The sequence below is a fragment of the Tiliqua scincoides genome, chromosome 9, assembly GCF_035046505.1.
Source record: "Tiliqua scincoides isolate rTilSci1 chromosome 9, rTilSci1.hap2, whole genome shotgun sequence".
NCBI classification, from domain to species: Eukaryota; Metazoa; Chordata; class Lepidosauria; order Squamata; family Scincidae; genus Tiliqua; species Tiliqua scincoides.
In genome coordinates, this window is record NC_089829.1 from 36,696,537 (window position 1) to 36,709,477 (window position 12,941).

A 12,941-nucleotide genomic window follows, 5' to 3' on the forward strand; every position below is an offset into this window, starting at 1 on the left:
AGCCTACTTCTATAATCAGGAGGTTGCATTTGTCCATCATAGCTTGTAACCCTTGATGGACTTTCTCTCCAGCAATCTGTCCAATCCCCTTTCAAAGGGATCCAGGCCAGATGCCATCACCACATCCTGTGGCAAGGGGTTCCACAGGCTAATTACACTCTGCAACAGGAAATACTGAGGGGGACTTACTCCAGGGTAAGTCTGTATAGGATTGCATCCTGATGACATGAACCTGGTCCAAGGGGACTTACTTCCAGGGAAGTGTGCATAGGATGACATGAGCCTGTGCCTGTCTACTCTGAAGTAAGCCCCACTGAGGCCAAGGGGGCTTACCCGGGTGTCAGTGTGCAGGGGCTGGCAGAAGCCCGTCTACTCTGAAGTAAGGCCCTGAGGCCGGGGGACTCCCTCAGGCCAGCGTGCCCAGGCTAGCTGCCTCGCACACTCCCCGGGAGCCAGTCGGGGACTGAATGGTCTCTCCGCAGCTCGGCCCCTCGGGAGGCGACGGCTGAGGCGAGGCGAGGCGCGCGTCCCCGCAACCGTCGGAGCCCCTCCCGCAGAGACCCGAGGAGGAGGCGTCTCCCAACGGCCGCTCGCCCGCCCGCCCACAGCCGTGAAGGAGGAAGGCGGGCGGCGGCAGGAGCGGCTAGCGCGGCTCCCTCCTCACGCGGACGCGCCGTGGCGGCTCTCCGTCCCCGGCAGGTGAGGGCGGCGGGCCCCTCGGCGGGCGGGGCGGGGCGGCTGCGGGAGGGAGGGGGCGCGTCGCGGCGTCGCCGTACGGCAGGCCTAGGCCACCCCTGGCCCCGCCACGGAGCTCGCCGCCCCGGGGCGCCTCCGGGTGCTGCCCCCTCCCGCGCTCCAACGGGCGTCTCCGCTAAGCCTGGGTCGGGCTCCAACCAGAGGCTCGCCCGCCCCCCGCACACACGTGTGTTGCGTTCACACGTTCACTGGTGGACCAGGAACATGGGCAGCGTGTCTGTGCCTGGCTTCCCAACACTGCCCAGCAGCCCTCCCTGGTGGCTTAAAACTGAGGGAGAGACTGGCCAGTCTTGGGGTAGTAGACACACACACACACGTACACGTGTGTTGTGTTCACACGTTCAATAGGGGAACCAAGAAAACGGAGTGTGTGTGTCCCTGGTTCCCCAAGACTGCCTAGCACACTCCTGGTGGCTTAAAACCGAGGGAGAGACTGGCCAGTCTTGGGGTAGTAGACACACACACACAGGTACGTACGTACACGTGTGTTGTGTTCACGTTCAATAGGGGAACCAAGAAAACAGGGAGTGTGCGTGTGCCTGGCTCCCCAAGACTGCCTAGCACACTCCTGGTGGCTTAAAACCGAGGGAGAGACTGGCCAGACTTGGGGTAGTAGACACACACGTACACATGTGTTGTGTTCACACGTTCAATGGTGGACCAGTAACACTGGCAGCGTGTGTGTGCCTGGCTCCCCAACACTGCCCAGCAGCCCTACCTGGTGGCTTATGAGGGTGAGACTGGCTAGATTTGAGGTTAGTAGGCACACACACACACATGTGTTGTATTCACACATTCACCGGTGGGCCAGGAAAACGGGAAGTGTGTGTGTGGCTGGCTCCCCAAAACTGCCTAGCAGCCCTCCCTGGTGGCTTAAAACTGAGGAAGAGGTTGGCCAGTCTTGGGATTAGTGGACACACATGCTCCCCATTTACCTGATCCACCAGTGAATGTGTTAGTACAAAACACATGTGCTTGTGTTGTGGGGAGATTATGCAACTTGATGGTCTCTGCTCTGGAGTCCAAGATGAGCTTATTGGATAGGACCCTTTCTAGAGCATGGTATGTGTAAATAAATTAAGCAGAGTTGTCTCAGATAAGACCCTCTATAACAGGGATGTCAAACTTGTTTCATACAGAGGGCTGTTCATGGTGCCTTTTGAGAGCCAGAAGTGACATCATTAAGTAGATGATGGCCAGAAATAAGCACTTATTTTTTTCTCATTGAGGAAGTCACCAGCTGCAAGTAACAGAAAAGAAAATGGCAAATAATGTTCATATTTTCAAGATATGAGAGAGCCCAATTATCAAGCTGGAAGGGCCCAGTTATAACAGGGAGCAAATATATAGTTGCTTAACAACAATGAGGCTTGACATTAAGCGAAGTCTCCAAAGGCGAGGGGAGGCTTCGGAAGCTTGGGGGGGAGTGCACAGGGAACAGCGGAGACCGTCGCATATGCAAGGCATTGCATGCTAGTCGGAACATCATTAAATGACATTCACCTGTATTCCCTTATGTTTGACACTGTTGCTCTATCACTTCAACACATAGACCCTCACGATGCAGACACACCCCACAACACGCAGCACACATGTTTAGTTTTCCCTTTTTGCCTATGCAGGAGTGGCACCAGGAAAGTACATATTTTGTGTGTGTTGTATTATTATTATTCCAAACTACATGGGACATTTTTGTTAACTGCCGTTGGGTAATTGATATAAGTCAGCCTGAGACCTAAGTATCAACTACGTATCAGCACAGTACGTATGATGTTCCCAAAAGCACTGCTTTTTGTAGATCTGATGGTGTTGTTTCAGCTGCGGTTCTTTAAAGTAATTCACAAAACTTGTTCCGAGTGCCCCAATGAAAATGGGGACCACTTTGGTATGTTACCCATAGTTGTGTGATTTCAGTGGCCTGGCCTTGGTATTTTGTCATTTTTTCTAGTTCTTTTTTATCATTCTGGCATCTCCAGGAACGGCAATGTCTGCTAGCCAGAAGATTCAATTTTCTTATTATTTTGATATTATTATTGATAATAATTCCATCTAGTGTTGTACAGTGTACAGTATGTATATAGAGAAAGTGTATCTGTATATGTGCAGGAGTGAGCTCAATACCCCTTCTAGGTAACCTCTGTTTTCTCCTTCCCCTCCCATTTTAAAGTTAGTGACTATGGCTACAATCCTATACATTCTTCCCTGGGAGTAAGTCCCATGTAGTGTACTGTGCCTTGCTTCTGAGTACACATACAAGAGATTGTGCTGTAGTAATTTATGTGTCTTTATGTAATTTATACAGTATAAATAAATTATAAGGGGTTGTCTCTAAGCTATGACCCTTTGTAGCTTCAAAGCATAGATCCTTAAGTCTCATGTGCACACGCATGCGCACACTCTCAGGAGTACCCATTACACCTCTAGAGTGCCCTCTCATCTCTCCCCATCATTTTAAATTTTGTGTGTGTGTGTGTGTGTGTGTGTGTGTGTGTGTGTGTGTGTGTGTGTGTATAAAACAAGGCGCTCTATTATTTCAAAGTATATACCCTCTGAATTCCTACACATACATTTGGTTTCTTGGTACTGTAACTCTTCCCCACCTCAGTTCCTCCTTCTGCCCATCCATTAGCGTAACTGGGAAAATGTATGTGTGTGTGTGTATATATATAATTATTTAAAGTCTTTATATGTACTACTTTTACAAATCAAACGGTACAGAACAGTTAGGAATGCTGGAAGCTGCCTTCCACAGGGTCCATATAGTGCTGTATTTTCTTCGCTGTCTGTGATCTACAGCTGCTACACAATAGCTCTCCTGGGTTTCAGAAGGGGGTCTTTTTCAGCTGTATCTGGAAGTGTCAAAGATTGAGCGTGGGACATGCAAAGCAGTTGCTCTTCCACTGTACAATAGCCCTCCCAAGTAATTATGGCATACAACAATGTAAAATCAACAGTATCCAAATTAGGCAAGCCTAACAGTGCAAAATTATCTATCTATCCAATCCAATCCAATCCTTTAAAAACTATTTGGGAGGCATAGAAGGGGCAAAGTGGAATTGGGGGGGGGCAGGGGGAGTTAGATTTTCAAAACGTTAGATTTCCGAATCCTAAACATGGTTTATTTCAAGTTAAAACTTCCATCCTAAACATAAACAGGGAATTAATTGCTGGGGGATTGCTCTTTTATTTTTTATATGTATCTGTAATAGTGCTTTGTTATATATCTTGATTGATGATAGTACAGAAAAGCACTTTGAGGATGTGAAAACTGTCTTTCCTTCAAGTTACTTCAGAGGTTCTTGGGGTGGGGAACACAAAAGGAAGGGTAAGACATACCCGCGGAGGAATGTTTGTCAGTCCTGCTGTTGCCTCTTATCCTATGTGTCTATTTGTGCCCCTTTGGTCACCCAGGTTGACAAAACCCACAATTTATTTTGTCCTGGATTTGGGATTAAAAATGGACAGCCTGGTCTGCACCAATGTCCCTACTGTTATGTGCAGTCTCACTATCCATTTGTTGTACACATTGGAATAAGGCCTTGAAATGACAGAAATGGTATTATTTGCATTTCATGGCTTTTGGCTCCATTGTGGGAAATTTGAATACTGTAAACATGAACATATGAAGCTGCACTGTCTGAAAGTAAACACTGGTCACCGAGCTCAGTGTTGGCTACTCTGCCTGGCACTACTTCAAACAGGCAATTTCCCTGTCATATGCAGAAATCCCAACCTGGGGTTGAACCTGTGAGCCTCGGCCTACATTTTCTGCAACTGAACTGTAGATGCTCCTTACACAGATTATCTGAGATTATTTTTTTGTGTATGTTAGTTATATGTTGCCAACTGAGGATAACCCTTCATGAATCTGAAGAAGTGGGCTCTAATCCATGAAAGCTTTTGGCACAATACATCTACAATATTAGTCTTTAACAAGACTCCTTGTTATACTACTCCCCAAATTTTTTTTATCTGTCAACCCACCCAAAGCCTTCATTAAACATTAATTATAATGATATTGTAAGTATTGCTGTTGTCGTCTCCCCCCAATTCCTCTTCTCTGGTCTGTAAAGCATGTGGAATCAAATTCTTGCTCTTCATCAAAAATGTTTTGAGTGCTTTTTCATTACTATTTGGTAGTGACTATTCAGACTACACAAAAGTAAGTACCTCTTTGGCTAATGGGGTTACTCTTGGGAAAGTGGGTGATAAGATTGGCAGCCTAAAGGCCATGAACTGTAAAAGGTGGATGCAAAAGCATCTCCCTCAATAGATAAGCTACAGTGCAATCATATAAATATTTACCCGAAGTAAGTCCAATGGGACTTACTCGTAGGTAAGTATATATAGGATTGCAGCCTTAGGGCCCAATCCTATCCAACTTTCCAGCACTTGTGCAGCCTTAATGCAGCCCCAAGGTAAGGGAACAAATGTTCCCATACCTTGAGGACACCTCTGTGACTGCCTACCCACCACAGGATGCAGTTCACGCCCCATTGGCACAGCTACACCAGCCCTGGAAAATTGGATAGGATTGGGTCCTTAGTTGTTAAGGTACTGCAAGACTCTTTGGGCACAATCCTAACCAACTTTCCAGCACTGACATAGCTGTGGCAGTGTGGCGTGCACTGCATCCTGCAGTGGGGAGGCAGTCAAAGGGGCCTCCTCAAGGTAAGGACATGTTTGTTACCTTACCTTGGGTCTGCAGTGCAGCTAGGTCAGTGCTGGAAAATTGGTTAGGATTGCACCCTTTGTTGTTTTTCTTGCATCAAGTTAACTTATTGACATCTCTGTCACTTTTTGAATCATGTCCATCAACATATTCTGGCTATTTCTAACATGAACTAAAATCCACAAGCAAATGTTTTGCTTTCCTTTTTTTTTCTTTTTTGTAGTGTAGGGAATTTCATACTATCCTGGTTGCCAACTGTTTTGTTGTTGCTCTTGGCAGGGATTTTAATATGAGAGACAAAAGTTCAACCACTGATTCCTGTTCTGACCTAGAAAGAGAATGACTTGCTGAATTTGTACCTGTCATACACCTACCGGCACCTCCAAGGGGAAAATTCCTCAGCAACCCTATTTAACCATTTCTATTTGTGTGCGGAAAGACCAAGTTAGCATCTATTTAGATGCTGTTCATCCACTCCAAGGAGTCTTTGATACATATCTCTAGTCTATTCAAACTCCATGGCACACTCACATGTCACACATTCATCCTTCTGCCTCATCTTTTGTATACTGTCTAATGCCCGGTTTTTTTTCTTTCCCTTCACCACTTGGGAGCCAAATCCCTATGCCATCTCTCTGCACCTCATTTCTATCCTAAGACTGTATAAGCTCAGTGCAGTCACACTGCTCGCTCCTTTTGCGCCTGTTCTTCCTGCCTCACCTTTTACTCCATCATTGCCTGTATATGTTATTCTTTCATAGCTAATTTCAGGCACTCATGTATTGTTCTGTATTCTGTATTTACTTAACATTACTTCCCCTTGATCATGCTGGCTCATCCCTTCTGCTCATAATCTGCTTATGAGCCATTCATTGTTATGATTCGATGGAGACATAATGGTGATTCTTGAGTATGTACTTTATCCATGACTTCCGTTTTCAATAGTATTCTGCTGGGAAGGGAGATGATTTGAAGTAGGAAGGACCCTTCAAAGCATGGCCCAAATGTCTTCATCATGCAGCATTTCACAAACTCTTGTCAGGTGATGATCTGTAGTTGAAGCTTCTGGTTTGACTTCCATATTTTACATGAGGACAGCACTTCTCCCTAAGAGGGCACTCCTTCACCTCCAGTTATTAAGGAACTTGTACCCTGAATAGCCAATATCTATAATTAGGTAATTTGCAACTAGTGTGGAAGGTGTTGATGTTGCATTAAATCAGACTAAAAGATCAATAGCCTTTAAGTTTATCTAAAGTTATTCCTCATGGGCAGCTGTAAGATGCTAGAAGCAAAGCAGTAGCCCAGGAGACATTTACTTGTGGGTTACTTATAAGATTTGCCCTCTCTGACTTCACACCTGTAACTTTGATGTAGCACTTTAATATTGCATGATGCAAAAAGAACCTCATTTTGCTTGTCCTGACATTCACTTTGTGCAGACAAAAAAAACATTATTTTAACATTCCCATCTGCAGTTAATTTCCCCTGGGGGCTGGGGATAAGAATAGGCCCTCAGTTTGGCTGTACTTGTCATAAGAGGCGACTAAACAGCCACCGGGTAGATGGGGCTCGTCAGCCTGGGAAGGCAGCTCATCTGAGAGAAGGAAAACTCTGATCCCAAACCTCCACTGCCTTGTGGCTACATCCAGTTATGGAAAAGGCTTCAGGAGTCAACCTTGAGGCAAAATCCGGAGCTGGAGTCCCTGAGGCAGTTCATGGCTGAACACAGTCACGTTCTGGCAACTCCTGCGACGCCGCTGGAACCAACCGTATTGGCCTCTGCCTTTCCATTGGACCATTTCAGCGACGTGGAGAGGGGGGATTTGCTGCATGGGTAACAGCCTATCCTCCAAACCTACTTTACCCAGGCTTCGCGCACTGGAGAGGACACTCTGTTCCAGAACCACCATTCAGAGCGTGACACCATAGTCTTCCGAGACTGAAGGATGCCAACTCAATCTGCAGTTAATGGTTTGACAAATTACCACATTGAAACTGTAGAACTGAACCAGTCTGAGCATCTTAATATTCTTCAGGCCACACAAATCTCACCAGCCCTGTATGTAGCCTGCCATATGTTTGACTTTCTCCCCACTGGCCCTATTTTTCGCAGTTTGTCAGACAGAGAAACCAGGAGGTTTATCAAGTTCTTAGTGCTGTAGATTTTTTCCCCTCTATTATATTTGTATCTTGCTTTCTCATGCATTGACCTCAAGATGGGTGTTGTTCAAATCAGTAACAAATGAGCAGACCTGGGAATAGTATTTTATTACAAGAAAAACCATAGGAGATATATCTTGTCCTTCTTCTTCCTCTCCAAACACTTTGGCCAGAGGGCCGCATCAAATATCTGGCACGGTGTTGAGGGCCAGAAAAAAAATTTAAATATAAAATTTATATAAATAAATTAGAGATGGAACTTAATTGAATGAATTAATGGGCTCATTCATTCAAACTCTCTGGCCCTTAGAACACTCTCCAGATGCAACCAGAGCACAGTTTCAGTCATGTTCAGCCAAGTGGGCCCAAGGCTTTCAGGGGACAGGAGGCTGGCCGTGGGCCACATCTTGCCCCCAGGCCAGGGTTTGGAGACCCATACTTTAGATTGTAGAAGTGTTCCTTTCTTGAAGCTAAAGAATATGAAATAAAAATTATTTTTGTTCCTTCTAGTTCTTGCCTAAATGTGTATTCCTTAATGTTGCTTGCATATTCACAAAGTGGCCATGCAGAATCCCTTACTGATTGTTCTGGTAATACAGTATCCAAAAGTGGCATACTGTTAGTCTTTATAGCAGTGTTATTCAAACTGTGAGGCGTGGCTCTTTAGGGAGGTGCCAGGAACACAAAGGGGAGGCGCGGGATGTCCTCTCGCAGCGATACAGTCACACCTCTGGGCAGAATACAAGCCCATCTGCACTTTTTTTTAAAGCAGAAGAAATGGGAGTTGCTCAGGTGCTCCCTCTGAGAGGGACTGTGAGAGTGGCTGCTGCCGCCCCGCCCTCTTCTCCCTCCACTCCTAGGTTGCCGCCTTCTGTGTTCGCTGCATGTTGTTTCCAAAGCTCTTGACTCCAACCCCCATCTGGCAAGTACAGAGCATGCTCAGTTTGCAGTCCTTGCCCTTGTTGATCATCAGAAAGAAACCCTCCTTGATCCTTGTCTGGTTGGTTCTTAGTTACCAGCCTGGGATCGCTTCTCATCAAAGTGAAATCTCTCTTTTCAACCCTCTCCCTCTTTTACTCCCCCCTTTTGATCTCCAAACCTTCCCGCTTTCCTCCCCTTCCCTAAATAAAAGGCTTCATATTTTACCAGTCAGCAGGGGTCTTAAAGTTGCTTCCATGCAGTTGGCAAAGGGGGAGGTGAGAGACAAGCACACACTTTACTTGGCCAGGAGCAGGAAAAGGTTACTATTTTTAAAGTGATTTATTAATCTTGTTGTTTGACTGAAGAGGAGAGGCTGTATTTTTAAAGTGATGAATCTTGCTATTTGAAGGGAATACTTATCAGCCATTGATGAAGTGATTGCCAGCCCAATCCTATCCACACTTTCCTGGGTGTAAGCCCCATTGACTCTAATGGGACTTACTTCTGAGCAGACATGCATAGGCTTGAGCTGTGCATCTCCTAGTATAGGAGACAAATCAGCTTCCTAACCAAACCCTTATCAGCTCTGATATATTTTCATGGTCTATTTTTGTTTTCCCCACCAGCTGCTGGAAAAATTTAATTTCATTAAATTAATAAAGGGTTCAATCCTATCCAAGGAGAATGGGAGAAATGACTAGTTGGATTGGGGTCCACAGGGGTGTGTGTGTGTGTAATGTTGGTCAGACTAGTTGTTCACAAAGTTCATTTGATAAAACAATTCTATTGGTATGCTTACAAAGTTAAAAAAATGAGTCTTCCTGGACCAGACAAAATCTACCTACTCCAGCATCCTGTCTCCAACAGTGATCAGCAGCTGATCATTTATAAAGCATGTATATTGCTGTGTATTAATAATATATTTTAAGATCTGCATTTAATTAATGATATGATTAATATTATAATATTATATTTAATATAGTTAATATTTCTGACCACTTCCTGTTTAATGATATCACTTCCAGCCCTCAGGAACATGATGGGGAGTCATGGCCAACAGCCACGGGGGTCAAAGGAGCCACTGGCTGGAAAAGTTTGAGTACCACTGCTTTATAGAATAAGGAACCATCTTTCTTTTTGTGTCTATGTTGGTCACCCAAGTTAGAGAGAGCTGTGCTTTGGCAGGTATTTTTTAAATCAAAAAATGATCTACTACAGGAGGAGAGGGCTGGAAAATCTGAGATCCACTAAAATTTTGGGCAGCATGCAAGTATAAATACTTCTGAATAATGCAATTTTATACTGACCTTGACAAAAAATGAATTAAGGAGCTTATGTTTTACTTTTCCTCCTTTCAGACTGATCACAAAATCATCTCAAATTACTCATTGCCTTTACATTACTTGATATTGTATTTGTAGCTTATTTGTTGGGGAATGTTGAGAGAATGAGATTGCTTATTTATTTATTTGCTTACTTACTATATTTCTACCCCGACTTTCTTCCTGCAGGGACCCAAGCAGCTTACAGCATAGCTTAAATACAAAAGCATAAATCATAATTATGACAAATTAAAACCATCACAATTAAAAACATCTTAAAAAACAGCAATTGGACATTGATACAGAGCAATTGGACAATATAAAGAGCAGCAATTTTATAAAACTCCCAAGCCTGTAAAAACCAGATGTTAAAAAAATGCTAAAAGATGTTAAAAAGACCAAGAACTCAGAAGGCTTGTCTAAAAAGAAATGTTTTCAGGTCATGCTGGAATGTTTCCAGGGAGAAGGCAATTCGTAAATCAAGGGAGAGAGAGTTCTGTAACGTTGGTGCCACTACTGAGAAGGCTCTATTTTTCGCCACTGTCCCACATACTTCCCTGGGTGGTGGCACTTGTAAGAGGGCCTTCTCCGATGACCTAAGGCAGGGGTTTTCAAATTGCAGTGTTGCCCCAACCTGAGGGCCCTGGCCTCTTTCCCCTTAAGAGGCGGGGCATGGAGGAGGCAGCGCGATCCCCAGGATCACACCACTCGGGGCTGCAGGTGCTTGGCCGTACTTAAGAGAGCCTCCTGCAGCCTCCGGGGGGGGGGAGCCCTGTGCGACCTTCTGCAGCACTCCCCAAAGCTTCAGAAGGGAAAGGAGCATTCGCACTCCACTTCCGGTTTAGCGGAGGCAGGGCGCGATTGCTCCGTTTTCACTTTTAAAGCTTTGGGGGGAGCCCTGCATGACCTTCTGTAGCCCTGGGAGCTTCTGGGAGCCCTGGGAGGCTGCAGGAGGCTCTGGTAAGCACAACCAAGCCCCTGCAGCCCCCTGAGTAGCGTGATCCTGGGGATTGCGCTGCTGCCTTTCCCCTGCCCCTGTTGCCTCCTCCCGCCCCCACAATGACTTAGAGCAGCTCAAACTCTCCAAGAGAGTTTGAAAGCTGCTGAACTAGGGACGAGCCGGACTATATGGAAGCAGACATTCTCTTGGATACCCTGGCCCCGAGCTGTATAGGGCTTTAAAGGTCAAAACCAGCACCTTGAATTGGGCCCTGAAATGAATGGGTAGCCAGTGCAGCCGCTGGAAAAGTAACCTGACAGAGTTGAACCGCCTACCTCCAGTAACTACACAGACCACCGCATTCTGCACTAATTGCAGTTTCTGAACTGCATACTTACATGTTTTGCAAGATAAAATGATGAAACATCTTTTTGGTAACTTAATAATTATACTCAGATGTCTGTGAAGTTTTGCATGCCATAGGCTGCAATCCTATACCCACTTATTTGTGAGCATTGCTGTCACTAGGGGAGTGTGTACCAGACCAGGTAACACACTGGGGGGGGGGGTGACACTGCTACTAGCCAAAATTGTGAAATCTTAGTATCTTTGAAAAATATCATCATATTATATAAAACATTTGATGTAGAGTTTCATGCAGAACAAAATGAAACAAACCCTGTGTAAATATCTACATTCTATCAAAAGTTATGGGTAGATAACCAGGAAAGGAAAACACAATTGCTTTATCTAACAAAAAGTGGATTTTCATAACTCAAAACTGACGAGTGAAACTGATTGTTCTGAGTGCTAGTGAGGCTAGTGAGGTGTTACGATGGCAAATGAGTCAGCTCTCATTTCCATGTATCATAACTAATACTAGAACTCTTAGGGTGCAGTCCTAACCCCTTATGCCAGTGCTTTCCAGCACTGACATAAGGGCAATGCAGCTCTGAGGTAAGGGAGCAAACATTCCTGTCGTACACTTCGTACATTCCCAGGGTTTTGGGGTGCTCAGAGTTCTTGGTTCTTGAACCCTAGAGTCCTCAAGGACCCCTGTTCGGTAGTACTGCCACCACCCTGTGTGTGCCAGTGTCTCAGTCCAGGGACACAGACCCTCTAGGCTTAATTCTATCCCTTGCAGGCACTGAGCCTTTCCTTAAAGCCTCAGTCCTCAAGTTACTAGTCCTCAATGAGGATATGGTAGCTTGCTAAACGGCTAGGCAGGATTATGAACCTTTGTCCCCAACAGACAATGAAACAACTTAGCAAAAGGATTTTTACTTTGTTAAATACATAGGGTTACATAAAGTTACAAAAGGCAGCAAATGCTAGAGGCATAAAACTTCTGAGAAACATAGCAGCATTAAAATAACAAAGCTAACTGGCTATCTGTATTATTCCCCAACTTTCACCTGGGTCAGCTTTCTTTTGTAGATCTTTCAGCTCCCAGTTACCTAAGAGGCCACCTGGCCCTGGTGGATCAGGCTCTCCCTGCAGGATCTTGCACCCACAACCTTATCCACCAAAAGAACCACCAAAAAGACAAAGACACACTCCTTGGGCTTTGTTCTTATACTTCTCATGCTAACAGGTCTGAGGTGACTCTGTATTCATTTAAACTGTCCAATCAGAGACCCTTGGGACCAGAATCTTCCAGAAGTGGGGCTGGATGCTAGTCCTCCTAGCTCTTCCCTTCCCCACTGGAGATTCATGGGAGCCTCTCTGTCTGCTTAGGTGCTACATTATCACCTTCCATTCAGTTGTAAATTCCTTGCAGCTAGGAACTACAAGCTACTTCTTTGTTACTGGTTTAGCTTGGTTCAGGCTTTACATGCTACTAGGCCTAAACTGTACATATTCATGACAATTCCCTTACTTTGAGGAGGCCTCCATGAGTGACACCCAAGTGCAGGATGCAACACATGTCCCATTGGCACCGCTACGCCAGTGCTAGAAAGCACTGATGTAAGGGGTTAGGATTGCACCCTTATTCAGTTGTGTGAGTGCCATCAAGTTGGCCACTGGTTTTTTGTTGGTTAGTGGTTTGTTGGGTGACCTGTACTGCTATATATTAAAATAAATAAAGTTAATGGGAGTTACACCAACCTTAGTGATGCCTCTATGTTTTGGTTGTGCATATGATACTGTAAATTGTTCTGTATGG

At 45.1% G+C, this 12,941-nt stretch overlaps 1 protein-coding gene across 2 annotated transcripts in view; it reads left to right on the plus strand.

Annotated features, from left to right (window-relative positions):
* The first annotated feature begins 616 nt into the window (after positions 1-616).
* Positions 617-12,941, plus strand: part of DPY19L3 (dpy-19 like C-mannosyltransferase 3) — a 55,213-nt gene continuing 42,888 nt past the window's right edge. For both annotated transcript variants that reach the window (XM_066637239.1, XM_066637240.1), the window contains exon 1: positions 617-699. The gene's annotated coding sequence lies outside the window, so the exon portion shown is untranslated. The remainder of the gene's footprint in view (positions 700-12,941) is intronic.